Below are 13669 nucleotides of genomic sequence, written 5' to 3' on the forward strand. Positions count from 1 at the left end.
AAGCAGTTTTAGAACTCCTCTGACTGAGGGAGAAGTCACTTCCTCATGTGCAAACTGTTCCTAGGTCTATTTCAGAATTTTTTTCAAGCAAATTAATTTATTATAGTTCTCAGATGGTCTACTCTTGTGTCCATTGGTAAGATTTATTGGATATTGTATTTCCCACAATGCACTGGAAGATTTGGCAGCATTATAAGGTCTGTGACTTAGGATACCGTATATATTCTTCCACAGAACCTCAAGGGCTCAGTCTCAGAAGTTACAGAAGTAATAGCAAGCTGAAAAACGAGAAGCATTGCAAGCTGGTATGGAAATCTGGACTAGGAAAATGTTTGTTTTTCTAAAAATAAATAACCATACAGCAGAATTCAGGAGGCTTTCAGAGATTTCACTAGATACTACTTCAGATGCAACTGACACAAGGGTCTGAGATCTGCAACGTGTGTTCATTAGAGAAAGATGATTTTTACAATAAATCATACTGAGAACTTATGCATATGCAAAGTATCAGCTACTTTGATTTAAAATAGCAATGGTGGAAAGTTTTTAGAGGGGAAAAAATAAAGATGTGGTGTATAACTTCTTTTTTTTTTTCCTCTAAATGGATGTCCCCATTCTGTCAAGTTTGGCTTAAAAAATTCTGCTGCATTCAAATTACATGTAGGTTACCAGGGAAATGAAATTTACTGCTGTTGTGAAAATTTGGGAGGGTAGGGAAAAAAGGAGAGAAGGAAAGAAAATTTCAACTGTTACAGTGACAGAGCTGTAAAGTGTTTGCTCTTTTTAAAATTATGTCTTCCCTTTTACTGATAGCATAGATCACTGTTTACATGCCCTTACTAATATCAACCTAACAAAAGCATTTCAGTAACTCCTCTGCTTTTCACCAACAGCATGAACTTACACAGCCCGATGAAAAGATGGACACTTTTCCTCATTGAATATGTTTCAATTTTAGACAAAGCAGCAGGCAAAGACATACAAGATTGATTTCTAATATTCACCTCCTAAATCTGTATTTAGGATCGTGAGTATGCAACTGTAATTCTCAAGGTATGGAAATGAAGAAGTTCTTACAAACTTCAGTTGTTGGCACTTTCAGAAATTGTGATTTGCCTATGTAAGAGTGCAACAGCATGTACTCAAGTACTCAGAACCGCTAAGCCAGTGTTTCTCATACTGAGGTCCACGACCATCTGTTCCTTGTTTCAGGAAACAACCTGTACTGATTCAGTTCACAAAATTTGAGAGAGCTTGAATTTTCACAAAGGTTGGGAAAAAATTCATGCAGCAGGAATATCTTGTGTTCCTTACATATCCTTAGCAAGAAGTATTTTAAATCAAATCTGGCTGAATGTTTATGTCAAATCACATTTGCACCTTTCATGCAAGAAGGAAGGACATTCAGGAAAATCTTTTTCAACCTGTGAAGTGTCATTCACTAGATTCAATAGTGTTAAAAATAAATGAGTGAAGAAGACAGTGGGTGATGTTTCTGTGTTTCCATAGTTACCTTATTTTTTTTGACCAATGATACAACCATGTAAAATATATAACGACTATTAGGAAAAGAAGTAGTTCATCTGATAGCGTATTTGCCTGTTATTAGTCACACATGCTAAAGACAATAATAGTCTCACACTCATAGTTCTTTACAAGAACTTCCAAAATAACTGTCTATTGGGAGCAACTCTCTTCACATGCAATCCTTGCCTCTACCTGTGCTGCGGCAAGTTATGGTGGGCAATGCACAGGCCCAGAAAAGGAATGTGAATCCTGCACATCTTACACATTGTGATCTATGTGACATTCTGTTTCCTAGATCCATTCTTATTTTGAGACATAGCGTGATTTGTGGAACTGATAAAATTCCCACACCTTGTTCTGCTGTGTCCCCTGAAGAGATCTTTCTCCCATCATTGCTTTGTGTGCAAAGAGTTTGCATCCCCCTCATGCCTGATCAGATACTACTAAAAGCACACGGACTCCTGGTTGGGTATATGAGGGGCTGGTAGCCTTGAAGAGCAAAAAAACATCTTTCTGAACTTGTTTTCTTTTTTTGCCTACAGGGTTTTATCATTTCTTCTCCATAGCAAATTCACAGACTTTTGTTCAAACCAAGAAGCAAGGCAGAGGATTACCGACAAAGTGAGATAGGGAATACAGAAACAGCTGAGCCTTACTACAAGTCACCATCTTTCACCCTGTATTTCAGATGTAGTGGTCAGGAGAGCAATCAGTCTCTACTCCTTCCAAAGCCTGGATAGCCTTCACCTACTAGTGCTTTAATACAGACCATTCTACTTTACATAAGTAGAGGAGCAGAGACCGCAGCTCATTAACTTTGTAAAGGATCTGTGTATGACTATGTGACCACTTCCCAGATATCTAGGAGGCAAGGTTCAAGAGCTTAGCGTTAGTTTCTAGCGTGAAGCAGTACTGACTATTTCTGGATTACATATAGCCTTTCTGTAATGTTGAACAACCCTATTTATTTATGCAGTGGAACAAAAGCAGCAAAAGAGAGGCACCAAAAAAGCTTGTTTCTTGTGTTGGCTTGGGGTTGCCACTCTTCGGCTGAAACATGCCTAACAGCACAAAACTGGACATGACAATGGCAGGAGTTCAAGACATGCTGAACCGTGGACCTTGACCCTGAGCATGTAAAATCATCATTCTCTTCATTATACAATGATCTTTCACTTCTTTAAACAGTAATGCAATGTGGCGGTCATGCGTACTTAGTCCCTATCATGTTTACCTCAAAATCATCAAGGACAGCTAATTTTAAAGGTTTTTGAGACCTTTTTGAGACCTTATTTTTGAGATTTTTAATCTGTGGCAATAAAATACCTTTAAGTATTATTTTAAAATTAAAAAAAAGCATTTCTAATCTGCAGATTATCTCTCCTCTTTGTTGTTATCCCTTTCCATCCCAATGTGAAGATTACATTCCCAAGTGATGATTACATTCAAGATGAAAACAGAGGATTGCTAGACCTTGGTAATCATGTAGTCAAATGCATGTCCTCACAGACAAAGACTTGGCTATTTTGTGGTGTAAACCAGTATTTTTTTGTCTTACATTTTTGTCTTTAATTCTAAAAAATATTTTTCCCAAAGAAAAATCAGCAAAGCAAGAGAATAAAAAAAATAAGTCATTGCTGTATTTTGAAATTTTGGAGGAGAAAAATTTCAGTTTCTAAATGGAAAGAGGAGTAATCCAGAAAACATCCACAATAACAATAAAACCCAAAACACAGAAGGCTTTAGTACATGCTTGAAGAACAGAAAGGAAAAACTGAGGCAATGAAAATATGCGTGCTCATTTCATTCTGTGCATATCCATAAATATGGTGCTTTATTTAGAATCTTACAAAGTTGTTGTGTACCTGCTAAATTATATTGCTGGTCCTAAAAATAAGGAACAACTGAGCTCTGCTCCTGTGGTAACAGTTTATATGGGGTATCAAATTTCTTCAGAAAAATGTAAATGCTAGAATCTGCTTAAAATCAGGGAAGCTTAAGAGCATGCAGCTTAAGGTATCATAATCAGCTCCAGCTGAGTGCCCTATTCAGGTGCCTTTATAGCACTGAGTACAGAATAATAACATCAGTTTATGCTGTTTATACCCCTGTATTCCCGCAGTAGCTTGTACTCTTAACTACCACTCTCAGCACTGTGAATCCTACGCTGTTAGGACACATTTTGCCACATTTCACATGCAAAATTTTTGTTATGGATGCAGTGGGAGATACAAAGCACTTACAAAATTAGGACATACAATGGATGAAATATTTTTTGTGAACTGCAAAAAATGCTGTAGACAAATAATTTAGATGCAAGAGATAGGACTTCTACTGTAATTTTTTCAGAATATAATGTGACAGCAAAAAGACAGAAAATCAAATTCAGAGATAGCACAAGTTCCACTGGAATGGAACACTAATTAACTAATTATCTTACCATGAATTATTCAGCATAATTTAGACAGATACTGTGAAGGGTCCTAAAAACTGCACGTATCACACATGTATGCTTTACTGTGCCATTTCCTACTCTGTGTTTAGAAAAGGCAACAAGACATCTTATTAACATGAAATTATCTGACACAACAACTTTTGATTATTTTAGTTGCAGCTGCTTGAAAGCACTGCAAAGCAGGCATATTCTTACCAAATTTTACAACAAATTGCTATTCTAATGGCATGCTCTCATATTTTAAAAATTTCCTTTCTGCTTTTCCATGTTCTCATTTCCAGCTATATTCACATCAAAGAATCAGGCTGAAAGGGATGAGATGACATCATCTATCACTTGGTCTGCTAACAGGGTGACATCAGCTACAAACCTAGGCCAGTACTTAGTGTTCCTTAACAGAAACAAAAGTCATGTACATCAAGTCCTATTACAAGATTCTACCCATCCACGGATCAATTAACATGGCTGGTCACTGCACAAAAGCGTCAAAGATTATTGAATTATTGAATACTATTATTATGCTTCTGAGCTTCTTGAGATGCAGGGGTTAACCTGGTGGTTGACAGAATGCTATGAACAGAATCAAAAAATTATCCCCCAAACACCACGCCAGTTTCTTTTCTGAATTAAGCTACTGTTAGCCCAACAGGTCTGTTGTTATTAAAGCTTTGAGAACACCCTCCTGTGCCAGCACACAATCTGTTCAATTCAATCAACAAAACTCTACACAGTTCCTGTTTGTCAGCCTCAGCATCAGAAGAAACTGTAATTTTGTAGTCCATTTGAAAAGTAGATTATGACCTGACCACATGCTGATTTTTTGGATAAAACTCCAATTTCACTTCTAGGCAAAAAAGCAATTCTTGGAAGTCTTAGCCAGTAAAGTTCTGGGTAAAAGGTAAATGCTGAACATAGTAAGCATACAATGACAAATGTAAAACAACACAGTATTTGAAAATAGATGACAATGAAAGAGAATTGCTGAAAAGCATTCACGTTACTTTTATTTTAATTTAAGCATATTGTGCTTAGCTCGACATATACGTAGTTGCTAAATGAAAAGAAGTCTGGTGGGAGAGTTTATATGTACACACACTTCAAAAATTATCACGTTTAAAAGAAAAATATGAGTTATAATACCTCATCTATAAACAGCTGATTAAGTTCAGCAGTTCCACGTTCCAGATTTACCATTTATTCATGAAGCTACATCCTAAAATCACACACACCCCAGAACCCCCCTTTCAAATAAATACATGAAAACACAAGACAAAGTAGAAAAATACATCATTGCTGTCTCATGCTCTACTACATTTGTCATAGAAGTGAGACTGTTGGTGAGCATCACTTTATGGTTTTTGCTGATATGCCATTGTACAAATGTATGAGCCAAGAAGCCACTTCGCCACATCAGCAGACAGCAGTGCTAGCACTAATAAAGCCCACCTTTGCACTGGACTTCCATTGCACCAATACAATGCCATATTAATGGCTTCCAGTTCGGAAACGTTTCGTGCCCTAGTAGAAAATCAGCAGACATGGCACATATCTGCAAGCCTGAGAAGGCGAACATCCCCTATTTATAGACTCTTTATAGGGAAGAATATGTCAAACGATTTTTCACTGATGCTTTCAACATAGAAGAGTTATAATAATAGCCAAAATCAAAAGATTTTTTTTTCCTCTTACACATAGGCAATTAGAAAAGCTTTTAGAGTTCTTATCCTCAAAACGCATATGTTATGCTGTGAACCAGTAACTGCTAAAAATCAAATCTTAAAGAATATATAATCTAATATGTACTAGCAATGGAAGAAAAGGCAGGATAATCAAGATAATGATTGTCCTAATTATTTGGAGGCAAAGTCCATAAAGCATGGAATGCTTGAAATCATCTGTTGTGGAAATGGGGAGCCTCCATTCAGAAAACTCCCACTACCTTGTTCGGTAGCATCCAAATAAAGCTGAGCTCTCTCTGCAAAGGGTTCCAGCTCTATGTATATACATCTAGATCACATCTATTTAAACAAATACTGATTTTCTGCTGTACATTGAAAGTCACTCAAAGCAGAGACTCTGCAAAAAAAAGGTGTATTCATAGTCCCTGGCAAGCTGGAGCATAGAATAATTACATCCCGTTTCTTAGCACAACTTTATCTGTTTTTCACCAAATGTGACTGCTTGGAAGCCCATCTAATCAAGGAATGACAAAAAAATTCATGCAAACAGCTTCTTTCTTCTAGGATGCAAAGAATGTATTTTATAATCAAATTATCATGTAGCCTTCCCTTCCCTGGGCGAGAAGAAGGAATGATATTTCACCCACCCCTTTGGAGCAGTAGCAAGGATTGACACAACTGCATCAGCAAATTAAGGGCCAGGGAAAAGTTATAATGTGGCGTGATTGGAGAGGTGGATAGGCAGTGTTACTGCTGTGGGTGTTTTTCTTCTGTAGCTGAATTGCTTTTGGTCACAAAAAAGGGAGGGAGGGAAGCAGAAGGGGAAAATTAGGCCAGAAGGTTTGGTAGCACCAGGTCTCTTAATTCTACCTTCATTAAATGAAGACATAACACCCAAACACATAAATCTTCTTTCCTTTTAGGGATATAAACAACAGAAGATATGGGCTTCTCTTCAACTAGCATAACTAATCAATATTAGAACAGAGAGAATATAATTAAACATAAAATAAATATCAATATATAAATTTTTAAGGTTTGCAAAATATTAACAATACTCTTACAGGATTTTTATTAGATCAGTCAGTATGCAAAATAATAATAAACATTCTCTGAACATGATGTTATTTTGTGTTATTTAGTTAGTATATTCCTTCATAAAAATGGAGAGCTACATTTCCCCATGGCTGCTGTTGAAATGTCAGTTAGTTCTAATTACATATCACTTGGATGATTAAAATTTTATTTGTCCCTCTGTTCTTTGAAGAACCTCTTCCACAGCTTTTACCAACATCTTTCTGGCTTCTTAAAGTAAAATTAAATGTACTTTACAAAGAAGTTGTCTGCAAGTACTAGAGACAAAGAAAAAAGAAAAAGATTTGTGTTAAAATGTTGGATTTCTTTACAATAGTCACTGTTGAATATCATTCTATTGACAAGTAATTGTGGGATTCAATGAAAATGTCATAAAATCCACTTGTTTCCTTTCTTAAGAAAAGGATTTGAAATGTTTTGAGGTTTTAAAGTCACTATTTCAATGGCTGAATTGTCTAACCTTTTCAAGTAATTTTGTGAAAGAAACATGAACCTCCTGGTGAGTTATACTAAATGAAAATGCCAAACGAAAAGTCACTGACAACAAAATCTCTCACTCTCTTTTTGCTGAAGTTAATATGCTGTGCAGGCTGCAATGTGAAATTAAATAAAACAGTAAAGGAAGGGAAAGACAAATAAAGGAAAATAAATACAATATTTTTCAAATACAACTGAAAGAAACCCCATCTAAACATGAAATCCAACACGACAAAGCTTTTTCTGATTTACTGAACTTGGACGTCTCTCCAGTTTAAATTTGTTAAATCTCCATAACCAAAATTGTGCTACCTGGAAAGGCATGGGAGCTTTTAACAATTAAAGTGTTACTATTTTTTTTTTTTTCAGTTTCTCCCCTCATGATTTAATACAAAAATTTTAACCTCACTGTTTGTGGGGGGTGGGGTGCATGTGGAATAAATCTGTTCGTAGCAGTTCTTACAGTTCAGTTAAATATTTAGCCAAGCAGTTTTTCCAGGATAAGATGGCTATTTTTAGAAATTGTTTTACACAAAAATGGATGCCATGCATTCTGTGAGTCAGTTCAAACTCTATTTTGAAAATTTCTAAAAAAAATCACTTTTACATGTATATTATAAAAAATGTAATTTTAGATAGTAATAGTAAAAATCACCAGCTTCTTTTCACTCTCCACTGCATAAATTAAGGATTAAAGTATTTTTTTAAAAAAATATTTTTATCCTGAAGAGAATACAATCTTCAGTGGAATGAACATTCACAGGAACAGCATTCACCTCTGTCCCAAAGCCATTATAACTTCAAGATTCACACCAGGGAAGTGGCAACAAAGGCATAGCAGGTGCAAAATGTGCCTAACAGAATGGAAACCACCAAAGCAAACTAGAGAAGATTAAGCAAAAGGTCAGTCCTCCAACAAACTCATCTCCAGGAGAACACCAAGCAATATGAATTGTTTCCAAGAGGTTCAACAGTGAATGGTGGAAAACGTACCTGCTCAGCTTGTATAAACACACTAAACTATCTAAATCAGAGTATACCCTGGCTGACTGGAATTGCTTTGACTTTTCTCATGAAACTCTGTTAAGAGTTTCAGAGATCAAAACCCCTTGAACATTTCAGAATTTCCACCGTATAGTCAGTGAACACTGCGTGATTATTATGTCAGAAACGTATTTTTCACAGGATCAATCAGACTTTCACGCTTTCAGTTCATAAAGGTTAGGTGACTCTCAGCTGGCAGAGTCCCTTCCTCTGGTCCTGTGCTTTTAATTCCTGTTTTTCCCTCTCAGGTGACTGCTATACTCAAAAGCCTTTCTTTCTTTTGGGTTCTCTGGCTACATGGCACATCACCAGACCATCCTAGCTCTCCTTGGATTTATTAATGAAAAGGAGTATGACAACTTGATGTGAAAGTTGTAGGTCCTACCCTGCCTTACAGTGTAATCAACCAGAGTGGGAAATGTGATGCGCGTGCTCCTTCTTCCACCTTCAGCAGCAGTGTTGGGAATCCTTCTCTACTTTATTATGCAGTACGCAGATGAAACTATGGATGGATAAGAATCTCCTCAAACAGATTTAAGCAGACAGCAGATTCATTTCTCACCTGGCACCAGGAGGAACAGCAAGTTACTATACTGTTTCTTTTCTGACTTCTCAGAAAGATAAAAATGCTGATTTCCATAACTACGACAATTTAAGGGGAAAAAACCCCACAAACATCTTCAGTTCCCTGTATTTACAGTACAACCAAAACGGGTACAGGTGTTTCAAAGAGGCTTTAAAAAATAGGATGAATAGGTGAATATCTGTGGCTGGCCAGTGAAAATTTGAGAATGGTCCCAACAAGCACTCAAAAACTAAAGTGGAATTGATGCTGTTGTTTTTGCGTACACCATACTTTTACACTGCCTGCCACCTATTATGTGAAAGGGCAGGCCATAATTACAAAAAAAAAATGTCTTTTCCATGCTATTGGCCTGAGCTATATTCCACTAAAGACAGAAGAGAGGGAACCCCACAGAGTGGAACTTCTGGTTGATGTGGCCCCTGGGTCCTTAACACAAAAAAAAGATGCTGTCTTAGTAAGAGTCAAAGTACATTTGAAAAGCAGATATTCTGAGAAATTGCATTAGGGTGGATGCAAAAGAGAGGCTGGAAAGCAAAGGCATACCAGAAAGATAGAGGAGGTAAGGAAAGATAAGCTTTTCAATCTGCAGTGAGGCCTTCAATAAATTTCAAGGGTCTGGGCCATTCTTCATCCGTATCCAAACTACCCATTCCTGCACACTTATCTCTTGATTATAAATACAACTTTCACACTTTCTTCATGTTGAGTAGCTATTGCTTTAGGCAAAGAATTACTTAACAGCCTTCTTGAGGATGTGAAATTTAGGGTAAGGGGAAAAAAATCATCTACATTTCTTTTAAAATTTCTAGCCCTGTTTAGAGTAAACATCAGTTGTCTCATCAGCTGCTATTATGAGGAAGAATGTACTCCAAGTGTGCAGATGTGGATTGTGGAAACAAATTAGGCTTAAAAGATTTTTTTCTTCTTTTCATAAAAAGAAATAAAAGGAAAAAGACTGAATTATGCACTGATTTTAATAACAAACAATATTGGATAACATTTTTCACTTGACAAAGTGGAATTTCTTCCCAACTGTTGTTATTTTAGCCTGTAGTTTTTGGAAAGCATTAACCCACTGGTAACTCCCATGTCTTCAGGCTGGATTAAAGTGGGAGAAAACAAAGATGACTTGATTGAATGTGCAGTACTGCCATCCCCTCCTCTGAGGAATTTAAAAATACTGACATTCTCAAAAGTATATTCTGTACATAATTTGCTTTGCTGTCTCTGTTTTTACCTCTATTCTGTGGAGGAAAAGGAAATGCTATAGATAGCCTTAAAAGCTTACATATTTTGGCAGATGGATACCACAGACTAACAGGAATGTCTTTCTAAGCTATTCATTATTTTCTGAACAAGCTCAAGATACTGCTTTTATTCTGAGATAATAGCTATCACTATTTCCTGCATATAGGAAACTAAAATATTTATAGCAGTTATCACAGATGTAAAAGACTTACTCAGATCAGAAACTCTGAGAATAATATAGATCAAGAAGAAAAACAGCTCCCAGTGAGGGATTCTGCCAAGAACAGGGCTCTTGAATCTCAGGCATGTGGCAAAAGACCCCATGGAGTTTTTGGAAGCACAGAAGGGACAGGGGAGCCCCACTCCTACTGACAGCACAAAGGCGGTCCATCCTTGCAAGCAAGGTGAGCTATCCAAATGGGTGCTTCCCCATTATAAGACACCACTGCACATGAGGAGTGACGATTCTTTGTGTTAGTCTGTTTTCCTTTGTTTGTCTAGGAAGATTTATCCAATCCTTCGCTCCTTTCTCACCTGCAGCTGACTGCTCAGCTCTGTCAGCCTCCCCAAAAGTAACAGAAATCCGAAGACTCTAGTTCATGAAAAGCCCATAAGCCTGCCATTTCTTCTACTTGACCTGGATTCTCTTATCTCTGGGGCTCAAACAGTGGTTTTGTTCATATTGAAGCATATGGCATTTATCAGGGACAGCAAATCTTACAGAAGCCAGTATTCTCCATGCAAAATCTACACAAGAGATTTATCTCAGAACAATGATTGAAAAGGTGAGAAAATTGATCAAAAGTCTGATGAATATCAGAGCATAAAAGCAAAACAATAGAGAAGAGGGGAAAATAAGTAGTGGGAGAAGTGAGAGGAGAAATTGAATGCAAGTGCATCCCAACCTGAAGCTCCTAAATTTGCAAGTTCGCAGTCTTATAACAATTGGAAATGCAATTAATATTTGATTAATATTGTTGTTAAATAACCATAAATATTGTCATAAACAACATAATCTAAAAGAACAATAAGAATTAAAAATTAAGAAAATATCTTCAATAACACTGATATGATTATCAGTAGATTCAACAGTAATTGGATCTCTCCCTTCTTATCCCAATGCAGTTGAGAAGACAACAGTCCATTAATAATTTCACAGCTTTAAATTATTATCTGAATTTTTCCTCTCTCTGTTTTCCCTTCTAAGTCATTGGTACAATAGTATAACCTTTACAGCAACAAAAATCATCTTACATGTTACTAGTTCTTCTTAATATCACAGAAATTATTTACCTTCTGAATTTTGTGACAATTGTTCATTTATAAAATAGTCCATTTGAGAGATGTAATGGAAGTTTGGGTTTTTTTTTTTTCATTGGTTGTTTCAGGCAGGGAGTGATGTTTTGTTTCCTTGTTTGTTTGGGGTTTTTTTGGCGGTAGAGTAAAAAACAACAGACAGAACAAGAAAGAAGGATTTTAAAGCAAATGTCTTTCCCTAGAGTTAAAAGTATGCCTATATACACATGAAAAAGAATTTGTTTTTTTCATGAAGGTTAGATGACCTAAGCAAACAGTCTTTAAATAACAATAAAACCATGTTCAACCATTCACCAATTCTAAGAAATATGGGAACCAAAAAACATTAAAAAAATCAGCAATACCAGAGTTTAATGTTGGAAACCATGTTACAAACAGGTGAAGGGAGGCCAAAATCTTAGGTTTGCTAATTGTCCAACTACAAATAGGCTCAAAATACTAAGTGAGCTAACTGTCCCATCAAAAATAGGTTCTTCCATGTTACATTTCATCCTTAGAAGAAGGATGTAGAAACTCAGTAGAACTCTTCCATATAATTTTTAGTATTAGCAAGATTATCTTTCTTCTTACTCTGCAGTTTTGGGAACAGAAATGTGTAAATAGTTTTATCCAACTTTATGGGTATTTACAGTGACTTATTTAACAATATTTAGGCAAAAATAATAAAGCTTTATCTAATGTTCTGATCATGAGGGAATAATCCACATGATGCATCTCTACTGGCCCAAGAAAATTGCTTGGTAACCAACATTTGTGCTAATCCATGTTTGTTCTAATTTTCAGTCAGCGTATTTGCTGTATGCAAGTCCTGCTCTCTCCATCTCTGCATGAGGACTGTACTGCTATAAGCATTTACTCACTGCAGGTCAAATACAAGACATTTCATGAAGTTCACATGCCATTAAAAATCCCTACTTTTGCCTGAACTCTGGACAAAAAGGACTTTTCACTTCTTTGATCTCCATTTCTGATCATCCCACGGGGAAGGGTCCAGTACTCCTAAAGCACTTAACCTTTTCCTAGAAGTGCCAAAATTCTCTGGTAACATGAACTATTCTTGTGCCTTTAGCTATGACAAACAGATTTGCATTCAAGAGACAGCATCTTATTCAGGAAAAGCAGAAAATCATTCTTTGTTCTCCTGGTTTGTCTAAAATGACAGAGTATTAGGATTGGAGCCTACTCCAAGAAAGTAACCTTACTCCTGACTCAGTTGTTCAACAACGTGAAAACAGGCGTTCCTTCTAGTTGCCCTGCCCTTAGCTGTGCTGATTGCAAGCTTCCAAAACAGTATCAGCTTCATTAGTTTCATTACTCCAATTCAACAGGATCTGTGAGTTTTTCACCATCCATTGGAAACTCCAAGAGCAACTAATTGTGAAGAGAGACACCCCTTCTCCTCTCATTCTCCCCCCTTTTTTTTCAAATGGGGAGTGGATTTGATCTCTTAATTATATTATAAAATCATTACGTTGTCCTATCTTTTTCACAGTATTAGGTGGTTTTTTTAACAAAGATTAACATTTGAGTATGGATATACATCCTGTTCTGTCAAACATTTTGAAGTGAATTCTTTTATGTGGGTTATATAACTTAGTGGTCATTTTCTTGGTACAAACCGCTATTGTATACTGTGGCTTAGGATGTCATTACATGTTCAAACAGAAAAAGAACTTCACACTCTAGCTATTGCAGTCCCTGTTCCTGTATCTCCATTCCCGTAACAACAGGGGTAAGATGTAAACGTACTCTTTTAAATATACCTCATTCCAGAGTAGGATGTAGCCACTGGATTTTTCAGTTTTGGGGTTTTTTTTGCTAAAAATCAGGAAAACCTATTATTTAATGCTTTTTCTTATTTCTTTTTTTCAGTCCTTTCCCAAGAAAAAAAACAATTAAGCCAATTACTATTGACAAAAGCATTGCTCTCAACAATGCTAGACAGTGCTTCTCTAAACAACTTTACTTCTCCAGTTTTCAGAATCTTCGCTCTAACCAGAAGATGTTTACTTTCAAAAATGCACAACAGTCACCTCTGCTCATTACCTCAATGAGAATTTTGGGACCTTGGAGAAGTCATTGCATCAAGAATAATTGCAATGAAAGCTCACCAAACATTTTGGAATACTTTTAATGTCCTAGTGAGAACTAGCATAGCCCTTACACATTCTTTTTAGTCATTTGGTGGCAGTAATTCCAAAGCACATTCAAAGTTTTTCTGCCATGTGAAAAAACTATCCT

Source organism: Opisthocomus hoazin, chromosome 5 (assembly GCF_030867145.1).
Source record: "Opisthocomus hoazin isolate bOpiHoa1 chromosome 5, bOpiHoa1.hap1, whole genome shotgun sequence".
NCBI classification, from domain to species: domain Eukaryota; kingdom Metazoa; phylum Chordata; class Aves; order Opisthocomiformes; family Opisthocomidae; genus Opisthocomus; species Opisthocomus hoazin.